The sequence below is a fragment of the Denticeps clupeoides genome, chromosome 1 (assembly GCF_900700375.1).
Source record: "Denticeps clupeoides chromosome 1, fDenClu1.1, whole genome shotgun sequence".
NCBI lineage: Eukaryota > Metazoa > Chordata > Actinopteri > Clupeiformes > Denticipitidae > Denticeps > Denticeps clupeoides.
Window position 1 is genome coordinate 14,287,683 of NC_041707.1, and position 21,641 is coordinate 14,309,323.

The window sequence follows — 21,641 nt, forward strand, 5'->3', positions numbered from 1 at the left end:
GCAGTGTGTGGGGACGGTGCGTTGCTCAGATCAGGATTCAAACCGGCAACCTTCTGATTATGGGGCCGCTTCCTTAACCATTAGCCTTCACCCGGAAGTTAAACACATAACATAAAGCTCCTTATCATGTCAGCATGATGAGCTGTGCTTGGTCTAAAAAAACTCCCATGCTTGTATATAGGTAGGTTAATTATCAGTAGTACAATAATCAGAGCACCATCATTAGCTTTTTGTATGTAAATGGAGGAAAAAGAAACATAACTTATGAAGCATTTGGTTATGCATGAAAATTAAAAAACACTGATATATAAATCTTTTGATTACCACACCAGAGAAATTAAAATGTAATTCAACTATCTGCAGTGGTGACCATTAAAGTAAAAAAAAAAGTAGAGTTTTGATGTACAACTGACAAATGAATGAAAAGAATTGGCACATCTGTTTCAGAGGCAGAACACTTAAAAGTGGTGCTCATGAAATAATAATGGAATTCAAGCTTTCAAAGAATATGGGGTGGTTTTGAAACTCGGGTTTCATTAAAATGTAATGATTTTATGTTAGTGCCGAGCATCCAGCATGCAAGATCTTGCCTATTGTTTTTGATACAGGAATTCCCAGGCCAACCGTCTCTCTATTATTTATAGTGGCTCCATCAGCCCGGCAGACACCAACAGGGGAAAATTGCCGTTGGCCAAGCAGTGAGACAGATAGATGCCAAATTCCTTATGCCTCTGAGCAACACCCTACAGTCTGTTGACAAAGCTGGATTCATGGACGTGGGTGTGCAGTGTTAAATATTTATCAGAACAGCAATCAATAGCAACTCATCACTGGATCAACCACCCACCCAGAACTAGAACACACCCAAATTACTTAGCGCTCAGTTCATTTTTTCCCACCATCTGCATTGGCATTTGCCAGCAAAAATTGCTTGATTGAATTATGCTCTTTGATTTTTATGACGCTGTGGTAGACCATTAGGCTTAACATGTCCCACCAAGGGGATTAGGATGCTCCAGAAAGGTTCTTGGACTGTGTGACACATGCATTTTAAATCATACTGTCATTTGAAGCTTTCACTAAACCCAAGGTTTTATTTTTTGTCTGTGACTGGGTTCTTCCTTTGATATTTAAGGATTTAAAAGTTTTTCCCGCCAGTGGCCAAGCTGCCAGTTTGTGTCTGTTTTATTCTTGTGTCAAATAAATTCCTCAGTGTCCCAAACCACCAATGGCTGCATTTCCATATATATATATATATATTCTGTCTTAGACATTTATTCTCAAGACGTTGCAGTGAACTTGTAGTAAAATTTTTATTAATGGTAAAAAATTCTATTAAACTCATATTCCCAGTAAATTCTAATAAATTTCAGATAAAGATGTGTTCAGATATATTTTCCTCTTTACTTGTATACGAGCATGCTTAGAAATAACTTTTTTGCAGAGAAAATGTCATAAATTTTGATATATTGTCCTGAACATTTCATTTGCTCAATTGTGTAAAGAATTCTAAACATTTCTAATTAAATCAATTTGCAATTTACCACTGTAAATTGATCACAGTGGATCTAAAAATATCTAAAGTAAAAATTACTGCATGTCACGTTCGTGTCGGCTCCAGCCCCCGGCATGCTCCCCCTACCCTGAGTACTAGGATCTGTATCTGCGTATCGTGTCGTTTGTAGCCACGGGCGCCCTGGGAACATGCCTATCTTAAGTTGTGCACTTGGCGGTACCCCATTCTCACTTCCTGAAGGTTTGGTTCCTCACCGTACTTCCTTCTCGGGTCCCATCGGCATTGATAGGCATCCTGCCCGGTGTAACAAGTGTCAGGTGCGGCTGATTCGCTCCCCTTCATAAGTCCCACGAGAATCGGAGTCTGCAGATCCGTTCTCCAACGCTCATGTCGAGGAGTCCCTATGTGTCATTGTCTGTCCCATACTGGAGTAAATCGTGTCCTGTCTCTCTGTGTGCGTCTGTATTATACAGGAGCGTGAGTAAGCCGCCAGAGGGTTCCTGAGCGGTTCATGGGCTTGTGAAAAGGGCTGCTCACAGCACCAGATGGCAAGCAAAGCTGAAGGAGTCAGATAAAGGAGTCAGAGGCCTGAAGCCCGGACTCTCAGTGTGTCACTCCAGGGGTGTGCTGTGGTTGTTTGTCTATGCTCTTGTGTTTGTACACACAATAAACTGAACCCTGTTGTCCATCGTTCCCTCCCCTCCTTGAACGTGACAGAAGAACGGATCTCCACATCACCATGGATGCCTTGAAAATTCTGCTACCAAACGGGCCCTAAGGATCACGGGCGATGTTGTAGGACTTATTGGTTGCACATCACAACCAATTGGGATGGCTCACCGCCTCCCTGGCCGAGGTAGGGGATCAGCCCCCATACAGGTCAGGGTAACGGCAGGCGCTGAAGCTCCTTTACGGTGTCTGTCCAATCTTCCTGAGCGGTACGATGGTGAGCCCCTGTGACTAAGAATTTGTTGCTTGCGTGTGAATTGTATTTCGTAGATGTGCCAGAGCTGACTAGCAGAATGGGGCTAGCACTGCACTGAGGCGGGGCACTCTGGAAACTGGACGGCATAGAGGCGAATGACTATCTTCATTGAGCGTTTCAAGGCCGCATTCCACCAGCCAGACCAGGGGATGTCCGTCGGACACTGCCTCCACACCTTAAGACAGGGAGAGTCCTCGGTGAGAGAGGAGAATCTTGGCTGAAGACAGCGGGCGAGGATGCGGTCCTGACAATGTTCCAACCTGGTTTGGATCCAGACATCCAGCTAAAGCCTGGATGAAGTCAAAGCATTGGCCGTCTAACTGGATAACCATCTCCGAGACAAGCTCTCTGCACAGCTCTCCAGCCACTCCTCCGGATCATTGGGGGTTTCCAGGTCCTGGACTGTAGTGACACGTAGTGTCCCTCCCCTGAAGAGATGCAGGTTGCCTCAGCTCAGATAGACATCAGTTGTCAATGCAAATGTGGACGGCCAAGGCATTGGAAAAATGTATGACCCCAACGCTACACGCATTGATGGACAAGAGGCACAGGTCCTTCCCCCCACAATCTGCATGTATAAGTGTGTGTTGATAATCATCTCTCTGTTACTCTTCCGGTTCTTCTAGACTCCAGATCCGTCGGCAACTTCATCGCATGGTCCTTATTGTCTACCTGGGATATGTCCCCACTTGTCCTCTGAGTTCCCCAGTTACAGTGCAGGCCCTGGATGGGTGTCCCTTCGGAAACACCCCCATTTCTTTTGTTACCTGCTCCCTTTTTGTTTATGGTGTTGCTCCAGTCCTCTTATCAGCTCATCTTAGGACTCACTCCATTGTCCCCGAATTTCTGGAATTCCTTCTCAGTTGACAAGTCAACTCATCTGCTGCCGTATGGTCCTTGGGATTGCGCGATTTACATCCTCGGCCCGGACAATTGCTCCAGGAACATTGTTCAGTGCAAAGCGTGGTGTTTGTTTTTAGAAACCTGAACCCTGTTGTCCATAGTTCCCTCCCATCCTTGACCATGAGATTGCAAAGGTATAATGCATTCAGGAGTGATCCTTCTAGAGGTCAAATTATTTAGTCAGACAGGATGTAAGGTAAAACAACGTTTGCTTCATCAACCCCTCCAGGGTAAAGAAGAATTAAAATGGCTTCAGACTTTACTTGAACCAAATGCTGTAATGTTTAATCAAAAACTGCAAAGGCAACATTGTCTACAGCCCACTAGGTTGCATAATGATATAGATCTGGACATCCTTTTGTGGAATGTCTACTTATAATTGTGACAGAATCTTCATGCATTGGCATTCATAACCCCATGAAACTCATGAATATCCCTAAACAGACATTCTATTTGTGTCATCATGGCAGTTAAGCAGGCTTATAATCGGAAGATTGCATCTTCTTGGGGCTGTGGTGGCCTAGCAGGTAAGGATGCAGCCCCGTAATCAGAGTGGTTGCTGGTTCAAATCTTCACTGCTGCCCACTGCTCACCAAAGGTGATGGTTAAAAGCAGAGTACACATTTCGTTGTGTCACCATGTGCTGTGCTGCAGTGTTTCACAATGACAATCACTTCACATTCTTTCACATTCATTCTTAAACCAAACCACCAAGGTTCCAGTGAGGTCCAATTGAGCAAGGCACCCCCACACATCCCGACACACTGCTTCCCAGTGTAACGCCCAGAGGCTGAATGCTCACACCTGCACTCATGCGCCTCATTAGAAGGTCCTAATGGCTCTCAGCTGATTTCTATAGAGCAGGAACCATCAGGACCTGTTAAAAACAGAGAAGAGCCATGAGTTGACATGGAGTTTTGAGGTGCCGCATGCCTTTGAGTTTGTTTTGTGTTGTGCAATAAGTCCCTTTTGTTCATCATAATTCGATCACTTCTGTGCCTTCTTCTCCCCACAACCCCCAAGGCGTGACACCCAGGCACCTTTCATGGTCTCTAAGGGTGGTTGAATGCAGAGGACACCTTTTGTTGTGTGCACCATGTGCTGTGCTGCAGTATCACAGTCACTTTCACTTTCATAGTGTGGTTTCATAGGTTCACTCATAGCAAAACACGCTTGTGCCTTAATTAAAAGAAAATTAATTTTGATTTAATGTATGTCTATCTGCATTCCAAGCATGCACAATTACAGTGCAACTAACTTTTTTTTCTTAGGTGCACAAGAGCAAAGGTTATGTGCACAAAATTTAAGCGAAAAAGTGAAATGATTGTCATTGTGATGCACAGCACACAGTGCACACAGTGAAATATGTCCTCTGCATTTAACCCATCACCCTTGGTGAGCAGTGGGCAGCCATGAGAGGCGCTCGGGGAACAGTGTGTGGGGACGGTGCTTTGCTCAGTGGAATCTTGGCGGATCGGGATTTGAACCTTCTGATTACAGGACCACTTCCTTAACTGCTAGGCCACCACTGCCACTTTTCTATGGCATCTCATTTAACAATGCAGGTTTACAGGTTCCCCCTTTTTAAATCGTTGTGCAAATAACTTGCCTGTTACTGAAAGACAGCGGGGAGAGGTGACACTTGGCCAGTACATTTATCACTGCATGTACTATGTATAGATGCATTTAGCTATCATTTTACAGAGGGTCAGGCTTGCATAGTAAATGAGCAGTCAGGTAATCCAGCCCTTCTCGAGCTCTGATTGGTTAGAATATGATATAGGCATTCACAGTTAGAAAGATTTCTATTTCGGCTGAATGGCTGGTCGTACCGGTGCAACCTCTCTGAATATTTTAGTCGCACCATTGACAAATTAGGTCACGTGTGCAACCAAATTAGTCGCACTCTAGAGCCATTAAATAATAACACTGGACAAGCTAAATTCCAAAACTCCCTCTTATTTGGTGCACCACTTATACCATCAAGGGATGTCTGTTCTGGTGACATGAGCAATAACATGCTAAATGCTTACTCACATTGTTGTAGGCAAAAATACCATTTTGTAAAAAAATTTATTAATCTTGTATTTGAAAGGTCACACAAAATTAGGTTGCTATGATTTACTATGAGTGTATTTAATGGGCATATTTCACAGTGCCCATGTTGACATGTTTGATATCTTGATTTATTCTCTGCTTTCCCCCTGACAACTGTACAACATTTGCTCAATGCTGACCATTGCCGACCAATCTAAACCCTGGAGCACATTCACCTGAGGCCACTTGATGCACCTCATGAGATTTCATGCATTTACTTGTACATTTTATTTTCTTTACACACCGACTACCATATCTCCTGCATTGCTCACTCTCACAGCCTACTCATGCTGAAAGGTTGGAGTTTGGTGGGGAATTAAATATACTTTATTTCCAAAGGTCTACAAGGAGAAAAAGCATTCCAGGTGGAGCTCTCCAAGTGGGAGTGTGGCCTGAGGGAGAATCCTACCTCTGGTATTATGTACTCATGTCAGTCACTGTTCGGTGTCCTTGAGGGGAAAGAGAGCTTCATGTTCTTCTCCTCTGCAAAGTGCTAACAGTTTTTTTTTTTTTTTTTTTAGTCTGTCTCATATCCTGACTTCTCAAGACATCTACTTGTTCCTATTTTGTGATTACCCCTTTTATCTGAAGCTGTAATTTTCATTCCTCGCATGATGTTGGTTCTTGGTAGCAATTTCCAGATGCAGCTCTCCAGGCAGTAAGAACATCACATTATTTCTTACAAAGAAAATTATGTTGTAGAATACTATTCTAGAGCAGTTATGACCTTATTACTGTTTGCTCTAGCAGGAAACAAATACACTAGCTATTTAAAGAAATGTTTCGATAATAACTGGTTAATATCCCAGTAAAATGCATTCTGAACAAGTTTACTCAGATTTAATTTTCAGTGGAACTTTAAGGTTCAATCCAGAACACCCCATTAAACAAAAGAGCATTAGAATCTAATAACTGCGTAATAACGTCTTCAGTCCGAACCAGCACAATGACTTGTGCGCTGGCAACAAAAATGAATCAGAATATGCCACCATATTCTCTTTATTTGTGTCAATGTAAACAGTTGGTTTGGGAATTTAATGGGAACTAATTCAGTGTGATCAAGATAAACACATTGTATGTCCAGTTTCTCTCAAGTGTCATCGAGCAAGTCACCTGCAACCTCTTCTCCCTCCCTTGTCTCTTCTCCAATGCTACCACACTCCAAAAATAAGGGCTAAACTCAGTGAGGTCTCCCTCAGTTGCCATTCATCCATCTATCCATCCATCTTCTTAACCCACTTATCCAGTCCACAGGGAAGCTATAAAGTCTATCACATCAATCTTTGAGTGCAAGGAAGGAAGAACCTCTGAACTGGGCACCAGACCATCACAAGGTGAACTCACTCACACACACAAATTGCTCATTTAGGCTCATCAGTTTGCACAGACAAAGCAAACATGAACAGATCAAACACAGTGACCTTGTCGTGCTCCCATTCTGTAATTAAAGAGCCAGCATTATGTTAACGGCTGTACCTCTGGTTTTGAAACCATCTATGGCATGGTGAATTCTCACAACTAGTAGATTCATATTTCATACATACTGATACTCTACGGTGGCGCTTTCTATATTTATACATACGTAAAAAAAGGTTGTCTTATGAGTTCATAATATATATTATATAATATTGCATATATCTTGCTCTTTTAGACTTGCCATTATTTTCTGATAGCAACACATCAGTTTCAAGGGCAAATTGTTTGCTTGCTGCCTAATATATCACGCCCACTACCAGGTATCATTGTAACAAGTTAATCAGTGTTACATGCTTTAAGGTATGCCAAATCAGTTATATGAAGTTTATATCTAGTGGCAATCCCTTATGTGATGCTGAATACCGATATGCCTTCATAACTGAGAGTTAGGTGAAGTCAGGGCGTTGTCATCATGGTTCTAATAGCCAGTAGCTGCACATGAGAGGAGTCTGAACCAAAACAACCAATGCCCTCTGTGACAATCCACTGATTTACAATTCTATTACAGACAAATATCATTTTCATAATTCAGCAGCTTCCGCTGGCACCTCTTGAATGTCAAGGATGAATAATGTAACTTGGGATCACATCTGTTTCATGGATCAATCTGGAGGAATCAGTTGCTTTGGATTTTAAGAGGCTATGATGAAACCCAACATAACCTTTTAATTAACAACATGACCTCAAGGTTGCGGGTCATCTTGGTCATTTGGGTCATTCTGCATCCGGTGGATGATTGGTTGATGAAATAGGTCTGTGAGTAGAAGCCCGGCTCCGCTGACAAGCTGTAACTGGTGTGAGCCTAACATCCCAGGGCTCATTTGCCAGCAGTGCAGAAGGGGCTGACATCACCACAGGGCATGCAGTGTGTTCAGACGCTTGGCCATGAAGCGTGCAGGCGAAAAATTGCATTTTTGAAATGAGACACATGGTGGATGGTGACAGAATACGGAGTTGAACTGCTCTGTTTGCCACCAATTGGATTTGCCTTTGACACAAGCTGTCCTAATGTAAACCATCCGATTTCATCTCTAAATGGAACAAATTAATCATAAAAGACAGTTAATTGTTGCAACTCCTTTGTTGATGAAACACCATTCATTGCATGCATTAAACTTACGGGGTCAGCGTCAAGTGCTTATTTCCGTGCACAAAATACATTGTTGCAATGAATGAATGATGAATTCTTGCTTTTGTCGACTAAATGGGTTTTTTATTTTTCTGTGGACAAAATGCAACAAGGTTCTAATTGGTTTTGGTTTTGTCATCATATCGATCTGTCAGGGCTGCTCATGGAGGGCACCGGCATTCTAACAGGGTTGGCTGAAGCGAGAGAATTGCAGTCAGTACGATGCCGGAGGTGTATTCAGGGGAGTGCCGATGTGATTGTGACGTGAGGAAGGAGGGGAGAACAGTTGGGAGCGTGATGTGTACACGGATGCCTTTACTGTGACAGGATGGTTTAAGTCCGGGAACGTGCTGGTTCTGCCGAGGTGGTTGGGTGGGGGAGTGTTCAGGCAGATGAAATTGTCAAAACCGGCAAAATGTGTTCGTTACAAATAAAGCGATTTCAGGCTAAATCAAGGTTAGCAGCAGCAATTTTGAGCGAACAAGGATTCAAGATGGCTGACGGGCTTTAGGCCCAAGGTTGACCTCTCCCGTGTGTGCGTCCGGGTTGCCACCCGCGGGGTCATTCGGGTGCCCTCTAGGGGCAGGAAGGACTGCTCAGACCTCTGTCAGATTCATTTTTGTGGCACAAAACAGACAACCAAGTCTCCTTCTCGACTCACATCGGCAATCTTTCCCGCTCATGTAGATTCCTGCTCTAGAATATCAGACGGATACACCTTAATCTTTCAACACAGGCCACCCACATAATCGTTCATTCTCTAGTAATATCACGGCTGGATTAATGTAACTCCCATCCAGCAGGTCTACCTCTGAGTGCCATCCAACTTCTACAACTAATACAGAATGCAGCAGCACGACTGGTTTTCAGCCAAATTCTCCCACAGTTCACTCCCCAGGTCTGTCACAATAACAAATTTTTCTGGATGATAAATTGTCCCAGGAAATATTGGGATAAACAATAATTGTTGTTGTGAGGTCATTTTCCATGGATGTTCAATGGATAATGACATATTAATGCACTGGGACCTTTGTAAAGAACACTCCATATGAATTAAAGCAGGTGCCTCAATAGGCTCTATGCAAATATGCATACTCTCTGAGCTGGTGCTTGCACAAATATATTTCATGGATATTAAAGGGCAACATCTCTTCACTGTATTTTCTCTTACCACTTAAACAAAAATCTCGAAATCTCCGCTTTCACAAAGTCATGTATTTAATCTTACTCACACATGTACGTTTTTCCAATGGCTGCAGCCAATAAATTGTGAAGATGCATAATACAGCTGCTCTTCCACTCACTTCAGAACATCACAAACAATCAAAAGTGCAGCGAACAAAAGAGCATTTTCACATCGAAGCTGTTTCACACTGAAACCAATTCCATCTCTTTTTCCAATTATCAACTAATTTTGCCTTTTTTTTCAGCCTTGCTACAAGACCATGTGACTGACATGAGAGTTCACGCCAGTGATGTGTCGTTCACGAAAGAGCCCACTCTTTGAGCTGACTGTTTAGTGAACGATATGAGCCGGCTGCTGTTCAAGACACATTATTAATGTTTCCAGAATTGTCTGGACTTTTGAGCTGCCTAAGCATTAAAGACGACAGTGGGGCAGAACACGTTGTGTTCCAAAAAAAACTGCACATGAGACAGCGTCTTATTTTTAACAAGATCAAATCAGGTCACGATCGTCAGTGTTAGGAAAGCAACACACAAACATGCAAATGAAAATTACCGCGGCCGGAAAAATATTAACCTCATTTTAGTCATTGTGCAAATAATTGATTTATTATTTATCGCAAATAGCTGTGTATTTTCAAAGAATTTCCTCTATAGACAATACTTAGGCTAACTTATAACTTTGTTACAGTATGACTAAAACAGAGTGAATAAAATGATTGTATTCATAGTTTGGTGAACCAGATGTGATTCTTGTTGTAAGTCGCTCTGGATAAGGGCATTATTTAATTTAAAACATGTATTCTGTGCACAGTGATTTGCACTTGACACTGATAAAAACATAGCACATCACTCTTAATAATGGTCAATCCTCTCAAAGAGGACCAGTGTCAAGTAAGTATAATATATCTTAAGAAGACCATCGCCCTACCATACAGAGGTAATCCGCAGTAAAAATGGTTGGCTAGATCATTCATTCTGTTAAAAAAATAATTATGTTTTGAGTCAAGTCAGGAAATTGTCCATACCGCTGAACACCGTATTGCAGTAAAAGTAGATTAAGCTAAGTATCTTCCGCAGTAATGCTGTTGCTGATTCCACATCTTAGATCATAAGAAACAGAATAGCATGTTCAAAACACAGCATTGTAAAGTTTTTATTGCACTTTCCCTAAGAAAATTTAATTGAAGGGGTTATAACAACTTCCAGAACTTCACACCCTTGCACCATGCTACAAATGATATTCTGCATAGAAAGAAAATGTTAGTCATTTTACCCTTGAAGGCTTTTATGGGAATACCTGTTTCTGCAATTTTGTGCTGTGCAGATAATCAATAAAATTTCCCATTTGAGCCCGATTACTTTGAATATGTTTCACTTTAAGGAGCAAATTGGCACATTTGTCAACTGCTGATCCAATGTCAGCATAATTGTCAACACCATAGTTATTATACTGAATACCTCCATATAGAATGCCTGCCCATCTAACTAACTTGAACAAAGGCAATTGTCTTCTACATGATTGTGTGAATGCTGGAACTGATGGAACATGAGTAGTTGAACGTTATTCCAGCAGGTGTCCAATCCTAATGTGCACATATAGGTGCTTTGAAGCAGCAGTCTAAAGCTGTTAGACCAGTGAGGTAAATCATACGCCTCCAATCATTTCTACAGCTTTTATTAGATTTACTTTCATTGTTTTTCCTATTTTTTCACTCTGCAAAATGAGGATTTGAGTTCTTGTGCAACATATTTTCCTATGCCCCTCTGCAATAAAGTGATAATTACAGCATCTTTACCACCAGAAGATGAGCTATTCCAGTCATTCTTAAACCTTATTTAGTGTTACAACATAATTCCACCACTTCACCCAAGTACAATATTACAAAAGCTTATGATACCATTAATTCATATAAAATTGAAAAATATTGCCTTTCTGCTTTGGGTGAATTGCACTTCCTTTGTGCAATACTAACAAATTTATGATTATTCAAGTAATTTATCAGCCGGTCTGTCTCAAAGCCTGCATTAAAAAAAATTGTATGTATTTAGATGCTCATTAACAGATCAATATGGTCATAGTTTAAAATGCAGGTGAGCTAAGAGGAGCTTGGTTCTCTTCAATAGGACGGCTGTTCCCCTGATAGCCACCGTGCAATGCATATGGGGAGCTGTAAAAAATGTGTTTTTTATGTTTCCTGAATTTTAAGACTTTTAAAGACCTTTTGTTAATGCCACTTTAATCAAATTTAAGACCCTTCATAGGGGTGATCAACTCAATTTGAACAAAGGCCAGATTTTTTTCTCGGCAGACACTGTGAGGGCCAGATGTTCTTCTAAAAAATCCTCAATACTGCAGCTTCATAAAAATAAATAAATAAAACCAATAAATAAATAAATCAATAAATTTACATTTTAAAAAAAGATGTATTACTTATAGTAGTGTATAGTAACTGCCAGATATAAATGGGATATTTTTGGTTTTTTTTGGTGGTGATACAAATTTGTCATGTTGCCTCGTGTTAAATTTTTAACTACTAGTTTCTCGTCGCCAGACTCCAAATACATTGCCATTCCCTGTTGACTTCACACATACGACTAGTAAAATGTGTAGGGTGCTTTAAGAGTGCAGCGCTGTTGTACGAGGTGGGTGTGGCTTTAATGGAGTTTTTGTCACATTCAAGTAAACGTAACGTAAAAACGTGATCAAAAACGTTATAGTATTATATTTGTTGAATATTCGATCACCTTAAGAATGTGGACAAGATTTGTAAATCAAATTAACATTTCATCAAAAAGCATTTAATACATTTATTTACAACATGCAAAAAACTTTCAAAAATCACCAAAACAAATTTACAAGCAGCGAATCCTATGGAAAGCATAGGTACAAGTTTGTGTTTCAGTCCGGAACATGGCGGGAACCTTTAACAGATTGAAGTGAGACTGAGTTCAAGAGAACTTTTGAACACGGAAGTGCTCAGCGCACCGTGACTGTGAATTACTCACAGATTGAAGGATTGTTTCGTTTGATTTAGGGACATGGGAACACATTTTCCCTTCCTCGCTATTCCTGATTCAGTGATAGCAGAGAAATATTTAACATAAGGAGAACTCCCACTCTCAGAACATGTCTGCCGTTGAGTGCAGAATTTAGCCGTTAAGCTCCATAGGTGGTTCTGCTAATTCCAATCTCATAGACAAAAATACTGAACACATATTAGAGAAATTCAGCAAAATATTTACAGGTTGACAGTTCTGTGGATGCAGAATGAAACGTCTCTACATTAAAGAAAGAAAGTCCAATTGGCATGACTCAACTTTCAGACAAATTCACCTGGATGACTGAGAATCTTCACAGACAGTTTACCACTAAATAAATGTATTGGGTGCGCAATATTTTTAACTTTGAATTTAAGGATTACTACAATTCTTGGTGCCACTGCTAAGTCCTGATCATTATGCAGACAGCTAGATCAGTTGATCCACTGTGGAGACCCCTAACGGAGGCAGCCAAAAGAAGAAGAACTTACGGTTAAAATCAAATAGAATGGTTTAAGGTTAGCAACATTTGTGGCAGTGATGGCTGAGCGGCTAAGCAAGAAAACACATAAGGTCACAATTCTGAATCCACCATCCATCACGATGCCACTGAGGTCCCAACGTCCCAAAACACTGCTCCCAGGGTGCCTGTTGATGGCTGCCTACTGCTCATGATGGGTTAAATACAGAAGGAGTAAATTTAATGTATTTACCCATCCCAGTATATTGCATGCTGCATCAGTCTGCTTGTTAGCAGCCCTAAAGAAAACTGTGGTGCTCTTGGATTTGGTCATCATTGAAATGAACCGATTCAATTGTTCATCATTAGAAGATCACCAGCTGAACTGGACAATTCACTTGGTGCTCTACGATTAGTCCCAAAAGCTCTGCCAGGACTATACGTCCACTCCAGTCCACAGTGCTTGTGGCAGATGGGTGCTTTCAGCTAATGTTGTTTCGATTTTCTCGAAGCACTTTAACCCTGGAGCTTCAACCCTGGCTATTTCCATGCATGTTTTCGTTATTTTTTTTTTTTTTTGTCCAATGAGAGCGGGCGGCACCCGTTCCACTTCAGTTCTAACCTCTGGGTCCTTTTTTCATGACCCCACACTAACACTCATGAATAACTATGGGGATATTTTACTTTCACTAAGCCTGAGCCAAATGGGCTACGTTTCTCCCATCAAAGTGAGTCATCCCACAGAGTAAGTATGTCTATTTTTTTTAAACGCCAGGACACCAGGAGATAAGCTTCAGATCCCCCTCTAAATTACAGCCTCTTCACAGAGCCGACATCCCTAGCGGAGCCTGAATGTTATCACTCCAGCACCGTACAAGATGATTTCCATTTTGGCTCTTCGGTGCAGGACTGTTTGCAACACAGTCCTAAGAGGCCTCTGCACCTCTTCACCTACAGGAGTCTGGAGATAGCGAGTTTAAAAGGCTTTAAGGTCTTCCAACCACTGTTACGGCTAAGCTGGGACTGAATTTGGCAATTCTATGCAAAAATACAGAATGCATTGCAGAATTATGCCATTTGGGCACAAAATAGCCCAACTGTGAAGCAGGATGGTGAGTATATATTAGTGATGGCCTCTGTTTTTTTCTTTCTGAACAGTCATAAATGCATAAATTATGCATTAAAAATGGTATAAGTGATGATGCATAATGAATGCACATTGCTATCACTACACTGAATGGAAGCTGGCAAGTGTGCACCAATTAATTCAAACATCACTGGGAACAAGAGTCCTGTGAAGTGTGTGCATTTGTTTTAAATGATTCATAAGTGTGCTCCTGGGAGCTGGCGATGCATTCCATGCGACCCATGCACTCTGGCTGTATGATGCTCTGTAGATAAAGGGAAGAGGAAGTCACATTCTGTTCCAGCCCATATTAACTCAGTTTAACCTTCTGTATGATTATGCCTGGCAATAAGCCTGCCTCTCCTCAAACAGTAAAGTAGGACACTGGATTCTACTTCTGTGTCAGCAAAACGAAATGAGCTCCTCACATAATGATGGTGTGTGTTGCTTTCTGACCTTACTCCAGGCCATTTAAAAGTGCACATATGTCCCACAATGCTAAGGCAAAAACACAAGACATAATGCAACTGAATAAACCTGTTAACATATTGTGCAATTTAATAACCCTATATTTGAATGGCCTTGCAGATTATCGTTCAACCCCAGATCAACTGAATTGTATACGAGAGGCCACACTCCAAGATCACGAGCGTGAATCTGAGCTCTGGCTTTGTGCATATGAAGTTTGCAATAAATTCATTATGTCGACCGACTGAAGAATTTCTATCTACAATCTAACGGGGAAATGTTCTCCGTAAAACTGTCTAAGTCTTGGCACACATTGGCACATATTCCGCTGGGCGTGATCACAATCAGAGAATCTGAATGGTAAAGTCTTTTCAAACAAAGCCCAGTCGGCCAGAGGTCTGGCTTTTGCTGTGAACATACACTGTTCTGATTTTAAGACACTCCAGTGAGGGATTTTGGGACCTTTGGTTTCTTCAGGCCATTGTCCCGGAAAAAAAAAACCCAGTGCTCTTGTGCACTGCCAGGGATTTGTCTGTGTTTTTGTCGCAACAACCATTTGTCACTGCTTGAATGCTATTCTCAGACTGATTTACATTTTACACTCCGTGACTCAAATTATCATGGAGTGTAGTAAGTGGTTCAAGTCGTGTTTGCGTTCTTTGTTACTATATACAGGACAATATTGAGGTCTGACATCTAATAAAACAGCTGCTTTGAAGCAAAAAAAATTGCCAATGACTACCTTTTTTTTTATAAATATGTACTAAACCTGGTCTTATTACCAGTCCACAAAAATGTTTATTTTACACTGTATACGAATCAATCGTGAAACTAATTAAGGAACCAGGTCTATAAGAAGAATTTGTAATGGCACTGAGATTAATAATTTCTTATTGGTTCCCATCCCTATTCTAGATGATATGTGATTTCTTACCATACAAATATAAACTGTACATGCACAGTGCACAGTGTGGACAACTGCTGAAAGTCTCTCTGTGACCTCTATTTTACAGCTTTGGATGTTTTAGATGCGCAGCTCTTCTGTATTCCTCTGGACCACAGACAATTACTAATATCCCTGCACATTCTGTTGTTTTTCAAGGACACCTATCCAGAAAGTTTTGGGAGCGGATGTTTCCAGATGTATTTATTCAGAATATTAACAGCAACGTTCAAAACACACTTACAAAGGAGAACCACATGACCTCTAAATAAGTCTAAAAAGTTTTTCCCCAGTTGAGAAATCTTCGTGAACCAAATGCCTTCCAGGCTTGTGAAATCAGATGGTCTAACCTGTGGATAATTAGAGCATCTCCAACTATAACCTTTGTGGCATTAATTAAAATTCGAACACAGCACATTACCAATGTCAGGATTGCCTGCAGCTGGGCTCCACACCTGACTCCAATCCTGACGCCCCATAAATGCCGGAAGTTTCCGCCCCTTCTGGGTCTCTGGCATTTTCGTGGACTCTGCATGAACTTGACCTGGTTTTGTTTCATTTGTTTCATGAGTTCTGGCAATCGCCACACACCTACGGGTTAGTTTGTGTTCTTTGTTTAAGTTAAATCGTTTTTGGCCACCGCGCCCGTTTTTATTTGTGTTTAGTCTTTATTTAATAATAAAAAAAACCTTCCCAGTATGTCAGACCTCTGCGCTTCCTTCCCCCGTAAGTCCATAGTCGTGACAGAATGCCAGAGACCCAGAAGGGGCGGAAACTTCCGGCATTTATGGGGCGTCAGGATTGGAGTCAGGTGTGGAGTCCAGCTGCAGGCAATCCTGACAACCAACAACTCCAATGAAGCATAAAATTATATTTTAATACTATATATATTTTTATGTGAAGAAACATATGATTTTAAAATCAAGCATTGTTTTGTTTACAGTAACAGCCTTCTGAAAAATCATGAATTCAGTGGAAGGATGGACCATGAAGGATTCATTTGGCCATTTATGTCACATGAGGTCTTCAATTATGTCATCCATAAGATACAGTCCCCAAACTGAAAAACACCTGAGCAATATGGCATAAAATTCCTATTCCTACTTCTTACAGAGGCTTCAACATATAGCATACCAGATGAAACAATACTTGGGCCCTTCTACTGAAAGTCTACATATAAGGGCAGTGAAACACCAGGAAATTGTATGATGTGAGTGATTATATAAAAGAGTTTTACATTAAAAATATTGTCAGAAAATATTTAAATAACTCTATGCTCGTTCATACTTTCTCATGCAGTACCTCCGGGAGTCCAGGATTTTATTCGGTGATTTTTAAAATCATAATGACACAGGGTCAGCACGCATTTCCATGTGAGCTGTCATGCTGAAGGCTTGTTTTATTTTATTTATTGGGTCTTGGGTCTAGATTTAAGGATTACTAGTCATTAATGCATTACTGTTTTTTTGGAAACTCCAACTTAGCCGTTTTTAAGGTTCTGCAGAAACCCTGGAGTGCCCTCTGTGCTCACGCCACATGCTGCACGTAGGCGTGGCTTCGTTCAGGTGATGTGACTCATTTTCGTGATAATAAAAATATCTCCTGTATACCATTTATCCCATTAATACCATGCAGTCCATTAAGTATTTAGTAAGCTTGTGGATTTCCTGGATGACCAATTGAACGACTTGAAAGTAAAGTGACAAATTGGAAATAAATAAAACATGCTTACAGATTGCATGAGGTTTCATTGGCATCTAAGACACGGGTGGGCAGTGAAGGATGCAGAAAAGGCTGAGAACGTTAATGCTGGTCATGCTGGAAACGTGTTAGAACACACGGTGCATAACTAACTGCCCTGTACTGCCCTGTGGTGCAACATGCTGAGTGACCTTGCTGACCCCTGTTCACCACCAAAAGTGCATGGAGCAATGGAAGAAGGTGGTCTGGTCTCATAAATCGTGTTTTCTCTCAGATCACGTGGGTGTGTGGTATTTTCCTAGGGAAGAATCATTTACATTTACAGCATTTATCAGACGCCCTGATCCAGAGCGACTTACAACCAGTAGTTACAGGGACAGTCCCCCCCTGGAGCAACTTTGGGTTAAGTGTCTTACTCAGGAACACAGTGGTAGTACGTGAGATTTGAACCTGGGTCTTCTGGTTCATAGGCGAGTGTGTTACCCACTAGGCTACTACCACCACCCGTACCTAAATGTTGTTGCTGACCAAGCACACCCCTTCATGGAAACGGTATTCCTTGATGGCAGTGACCTCATTCAGCAGGATAATGTGTCCTGCAACACTGCAAAAATGAAGCAGGGAGGCGTCCAGGCCTGTCCTTCAAAATCTCTCAATCTCAGTCCAGTCGAGCCACAACGAGTCCTTTTTGTGAGCGACCAGTGTTTAACGGAGGATAGGAGAATTACACATTTCCCTTGCACAGTTTTATGATGACATTACGTTGGGAAATAAAGTGCTGGTGCTCTACTTTATGCCATCACCCTGCTTGGCAGTTAATAATCTCCAGGTCAGCCCATCATTTGTCACTGTGTAACACCAAGCTGTTTATCTGGGTCCTCGCGGGGAAATTTGATTCAGTGCCTGGCTGCAGAATTCGGTCCGTGTCCCAGAGGTGCCACTCTGGCAGGGATTCCTCAATGTGACGGGTTCCAGGAGTCACCAGCAGCAGGAGACCCAGGCGAAGCCCACATTTAAAAGCAGAGTTCAGGCGACTCTCGAGAACTTGCCGGCTGGATTAAACGGAATTAAACGGATGTATGTAGCACCCCATGCACGGTGGTCTCCTTTGTGATTCGTTTTTTTTAACAGACTGTGTTTCTGGTAACCTTCAAAAGGCGTTTGAGGAACAAAAATTGATGGGATCTCTCAACTGGCAAAACCTTTATTTTCATGTATTTCTATGCAACATTTTTTTTTTCATTAACTTTGTTGCGGCTCCAGGAATTTTACCAACAAAGTTGTAGAGATACGAGAAAACAGTGCAAACAAAGCGAAAAATCCAAATTAAAGCAACATGGCAGTTTTTGACAGGCTGTCGTGGCAAAAGATGTAATAATTTGAGTGAAATGAAAAATGCCGGTGGAAGGCTCTCCGGTGGGCCCTCCAGATGACATGTTCTTGGGGTTGTTGGTACAGCAGCGATTTCCGGAGTCCCATTTCTCATCACTCTGTGAAGGGCGAACTGCGAAATCATTAAACAGCTGAAAGCAAGTTACGATAGCAGCTGTCAGGGCTGAGAAAGGCGAATGAGAGAAACGTACAATAGATCTGTCACCGAGCTTGAAGAGGTGCGCTCCAAATTGAATGTTTGTTGAACGGCGACGACAAGAGAAAAAAAAAAAACGGAAACTTTTGACTGCGACAGCCAAAAAATGTGCGCGAAGAAAAAATAACGCATGCACAAATGCATTTATAAAACCCAGCGTAGTGTTCCAAGTCCGCTGGGTGAAAGGCTTTAATGCTAAGTTCATTAGGGAAAAGTTTTTTTCTAATCCCCTGAAGGCAGTGCAGCAGCTCAGGTTGCCAGACACTGAGATTAGCCCGTGAGCCTCGCTGTCCTGGCGTGCCTCTTGTCGGGTGTGCGTCAGTCAGGCTGCGCAAAAAGGCTCCGGTCAGCACGGGATCAGCCGTGCACCCGTAGGCCAGCAGGTCTTCACAGGGCGCCGTTTTTTTTTTTACGGGGGTGTAGCCCAGGAGCAGAGATTAACCTGAGTCAATCTACACAACTGCTGTCGTTTCCAGCGACACTTGGCCGCTCTTAAACCTGAAAGGAGTCAGTAATCACATTCACTTGGGACGTGTCCACAAACGAGACACACAAAGAACAGCATATTTACACCCTGGAATTTTTCACATTCTCCTGTGTGGAGACGTCCTCGTTTTTATTGACCTTGACAAAAAGCGTGACAGGGTAAACGGAAAGGGCATCTGGGTCAATTGTGTGGACAGCCAGACCGGTTGCACGCAAGCCACCCCTATTTATTTTTCACATGAGCTTATTCTTCACTTCCATTCTAGCCTGTCTCCGCCTGTACAAGGTGTGGCATGAGAATCTCAGCGTTCAGCGCAAAATTTCACTGTGTGCACCGTGTGCTGTGCTGCGTATCACTTCACTTTAAACGTTGGTGGTAATTAATAATGCCTGAAGCAAGCCATTCAAGCCAGGTCACTGACGGGCAGTGGTGGCCTAGCGGGTACGGAAGCGGCCCCGTAATCAGGAGGCTGCTGGTTCGGATCCCCAACCGCCAAGGTGCCACTGAGGTGCCGTCCCCACACGCCGCTCCCCGGGCGCCTTTCACGGGTGCCCGCTGCTCTGGTTAACAGCAGAGGACACATTTCCTTGTTTCACCGTGTGCTGTGCTGCAGTGTTTCACAATGACAATCGCTTCACTTTCACACATTCAAAAATGATTTGTTGGGTTAACTTAATTCGAGTATGACACCTATTTCCACATGTTTTCATTTTGCTATTTGAAACTAAATAGACCAAATAGAAGGGTCCTATTTGCCTGCCTTATTTCAAATAGCAAAATTAAAACCTTCCCACTAACTTTTTGTGTGATTCTGTGTCAATTCAGTTCTTCTCATTTTGGCTTATATCGGAGTAATAGGAGGGAAAGCAGATCAGAGCCCGCCTCCGACGCGACGGCACCTCAAATCGAACCCTGAGCACCCCCACAACGTGCAGCCGATCGGAGGAGGACGAGACGGCTGTCGTTAGAAAACCAGTCCAAAACCTTGACAACCCAGGGCCAAGAAAAAAACCTATGAGCCAGTGAACCCACGTTAGGGCTGCTAATCAGCGACGATGATGATGATGATGGTGATGATGGTGATGGTGGTAATAAGAACAGATGACCGCCCCAGTCATAACGCTGGCATTGCTCAGGTCTAATCTTCTTAGACGGATTCGATCTCTCTCTCTCTCTCTCTCTCTCTCTCTCTTTCTCTCTCTCCGCGTTGCTGAGTTCTGCGTGATGCGCGCAGCGTCGAGTTTTCTCATTTGCATCGCACCAGGAACGTGAAGCCGCGCGCGCGCGCGTGCGAGCGTGCGTGCGCGCGCTATGACGCAGAGCACACACCCTGCGGCCAGAAAGAGCGGAAAACTTTGTGCGTTTTGCGGAGAACTGCACGCTGTAGGTTCATCAGAACCGGGACGTCGCATATCACCACACACGCAGCCATGGAGCACAACGACATAAACACTCTGTCGCGACATTAACACAGGCAGATGATCTGCTTACGTCCCCAAAGGGGGGGGACGATTTTTCCATCATTTGTTAAAAAAATGTTCCTGTGCAGACACACAAAAAAACGAGTCCATTAAAACATTGTCATGCGTATCTGACGAAATAGCTCCAAACATAACTGGCGAGTTTAACATTATTCTTACTACTAAAAAGGCGCATCGGGGTGATCTCACCTTAGTAGTTGGACTTGCTTCCATTTCGTTATCTCGTCCCACGGCTTCATCTCCCGAGTCCCGGACACGAAGTGAACAGCGAGCCGACGGTCCGCATCTTGCCCCCAACTCGGACCCTGCAAGTTGGGTCCGCGCGGTATTCCCGGTCCTCCCCGACCCCGGTCCCCTCATAAATCCCCCGTCCGCGCGACTACACTTTACCGTGAGGCAGCCGGTGGGTTCCTGCACGCGAAATATTCCATGTTCCGAGAGGCGCGCGAGGCTCCTTCTTCCCGGTTCGGACGCGACGGATCTCTAGATGGCACCGCCGGCAACAGTCCCAGATCTGCGGCGCCTTCCTCCTCCTCCTCCTCCTCCTCATCAGCCGCCGGGTCAGTGGCGGGGTGGAGCTGCCCGGGCGTGGCAGCCGTTCCCGACCCTCACACGCAGATCTGATTTGTTAAACCAAACCAACATTTTTTTTTAAAGACCACTTGATGCGCGTGAGTTAATCAGTATTATTAGTAGTATTAATAGCAGCAGTAATAATAATAATATGATGTTGTTAAAAAAAAATAAAAATTGGGGCAGTGGGGGCCTAGCGGTTAAGGAAGCGGCCCCGTAATCAGAAGGTTGCTGGTTCGAATCCCGATCTGCCAAGGTACCACTGAGGTGCCACTGAGCAAAGCACCGTCCCCACACACTGCTCCCCGGGCGCCTGTCATGGCTGCCCACTGCTCACTCAGGGTGATGGGTTAAATGCAGAGGACAAATTTCACTGTGTGCACCGTGTTGCTGTGTATCACGTGTGACAATCACTTTAACTTTGTACCAGCACCCAACTGAGTGTATATGATAAACAATCTGCTCCTTCTGAAAAGCAGAA

General features: G+C 42.8%; 1 protein-coding gene across 2 annotated transcripts in view; it reads right to left on the reverse strand.

Moving 5' to 3' along the window:
- Positions 1–21,091, reverse strand: part of LOC114789235 (leucine-rich repeat and fibronectin type-III domain-containing protein 2) — a 92,460-nt gene extending 71,369 nt beyond the window's left edge. The window contains exon 1 of one of the 2 annotated variants that reach the window (XM_028978433.1): positions 20,777–21,091. The gene's annotated coding sequence lies outside the window, so the exon portion shown is untranslated. The remainder of the gene's footprint in view (positions 1–20,776) is intronic. The other variant, XM_028978442.1, reaches the window with a different exon arrangement.
- Positions 21,092–21,641: the final 550 nt, after the last annotated feature.